Here is a 2500-nt window from a genome sequence, read left to right as displayed (position 1 = left end):
CTTGGGCTCATAGCATCCAGCTTTTCCAACTAGGGTTGTAGCTTAGCAAGTAATAATAATAATAATAATAATAATAATAATAATAATAATAGTGTGCATGAGTGTACCCTCAAGCAAGAGAATTCTAACCCAAGACATTTCCTCCGCTAATCATATTTTAGTATTTGTCTTCCCGGAAATTTTGCCTGAAATTCTCTAATGATAGTAATAGTAGTAGTAGTAAGTAGTAGTTGTAGTAGTAGTAGTAGTAGTAGTGTGCACGAGTGTACCCTCAAGCAAGAAAACTCTAACCCAAGTCATTTCCTCCGCCAATCATTTTTCAGTATTAAACTTCCCGGAAAATTGGCTGAAATTCTCGTCCCAACATCTTACCAACAAAAAATTCTTTTGGTCATCGCTATAATCAGTATTTCGTTCATCCTCTTCGCTTGGTTCATTGATTTTCCTGTTTTTTCCTGATTTATGAAATTAATCTCTTAATATTTTAACGAATTTTAACAGATACATCTATGGAAATCGGTTTTTGATATTTAGTAGTTTGTTTGATTATGAAGTTTTGGTACCATAATAATAATAATAATAATAATAATAATAATAATAATAATAATAATAATAATAATAATAATAAGTATGCCATGAAAATCCCACTTTTTCATTTTTTTTTTTTTTTTTTTTTTTTTTTTTTTTTTGTTACTCAGAATGTGATAATATTTCAAACTCCATACTACAAGGAATGTTACTGTAACGATACGAAGACAATGTAAAACATTTCTTATTATTTTTATTGTTATTGGTAGTAGTAGTAGTAGTAGTAGTAGTCGTAGTAGTAATTATTATTATTATTATTATTATTATTATTATTATTATTATTATTATTATTATTATTATTATCATCTCCCAACAGATCTGAAAGTAGAAGCTGTATCAGGAGACGGCTGCATAACCTCGCACACGCCGAACGAGGAACCCTACATCGACGTCATCGCCAAGGGCTTCGGCGTAGCCCTCGGCGGCAATCGCTGGGCAGCGAAGTCGAGCGACGAAATCGGACGCTTGGCTGCGAGGCTGGTGGTCCTCGACGAATGGGCGTCGGAGATTCCCAGAGAGCGCGTTCGAATCATATGGAGGGCTGGTCCTAAGCTGTGAATTAGGAAACGAGGAATGAATAATAGATATTTGACAGTAGAATTAAGGAGAAAAATTATGTTAATAAATGTATCTATGTGCGTTTTTGTTTCTTATGTGTTAGAGCAGTGATTCTTAAACTGGGGGGCACACCCCCTAGGGGGGCGCCAGGAGCTTTCAAGGGGGGCGCAAGTAGTTAAAATAGTAACAATGAAAATAAAAATGAAGTAATTATGATGTTTTATGTTTTACAATACTACATAAATATGGATAAATCAATTACTAAGGAGGATGTGTAATATTTTTTGATGTGGTCATGATCCATGAATGATTGTATTAAGAGTAAAAATTGTTTATTTTTGCAGTAATCAGTATTTTTTCTAGCATTTTCTATCAATGTAATCTGTATAATGCTAAAACAGTTTGAAAAAAGATTATGATAAAATTTTGTTTCATCATAATATATTTATTTTACCCATTTTCTATGAACACTGATTATTGAAATTTCAAGGGTGGGGAGGGGGGGGGGGCATGATATCTATGCTTAATGCAGAAGGGGGGCGCAAGGCAAAAAAAGTTTAAGAACCACTGTGTTAGAGGATTGTATATTTTTACTCTTTGGAAAGTGCAAAATAGCTGATACAGTATATTGGCTTGACATTACACTTACGTAAGCGGTCTGGTGACGCTATTTGTTAAAAGGGTTATGCAAATGTGAGAGAGAGAGAGAGAGAGAGAGAGAGAGAGAGAGAGAGAGAGAGAGAGAGAGAGAGAGAGAGACGAAATTAAGTATACTTAAATATGCATGTATCAGTTTAATTCATATGCCAATATTTCTATTCCGAGAGAGAGAGAGAGAGAGAGAGAGAGAGAGAGAGAGAGAGAGAGAGAGAGACGAAATTAAGTATACTTAAATATGCATGTATCAGTTTAGTGCATATGCCAATATTTCTATTCCGAGAGAGAGAGAGAGAGAGAGAGAGAGAGAGAGAGAGAGAGAGAGAGAGAGACGAAATTATCAAGTATACTTAAATATGCATATATTAGCTTCATACATATGCCAATATTTCTATTCCAAGAGAGAGAGAGAGAGAGAGAGAGAGAGAGAGAGAGAGAGAGAGAGAGAGAGGAGAAATTATAAGTATACTTAAATATGCATGTATTATTATCACACATAAGCAAATGTTTCTACTCCGTGCAATAGCATTCATGCTTACAAAAACACAATAACAAAAAACATTTGCCTAACCGCAGTTACGTAATCATCGCCACATGAAAAAAATGTCCCGAGAAGAAACGACGAGAAAGAAACAAAATAAAGAACCGAGTGTTGCAGAGTAATAGAGACGCTATTATGCGCGATGTTGACTCAGGA

General features: G+C 34.6%; 1 pseudogene; it reads left to right on the top strand.

Annotated features, from left to right (window-relative positions):
• LOC137643487 (monomeric sarcosine oxidase-like) overlaps positions 1-1294 on the top strand; it is a 47862-nt pseudogene extending 46568 nt beyond the window's left edge.
• The last annotated feature ends 1206 nt before the right edge of the window (positions 1295-2500 follow it).

Source organism: Palaemon carinicauda, chromosome 7, assembly GCF_036898095.1.
Source record: "Palaemon carinicauda isolate YSFRI2023 chromosome 7, ASM3689809v2, whole genome shotgun sequence".
Classification (NCBI taxonomy): domain Eukaryota; kingdom Metazoa; phylum Arthropoda; class Malacostraca; order Decapoda; family Palaemonidae; genus Palaemon; species Palaemon carinicauda.
The sequence above is the reverse complement of the archived record's forward strand: the minus strand, read 5'-3'. Positions and strand labels throughout refer to the sequence as shown.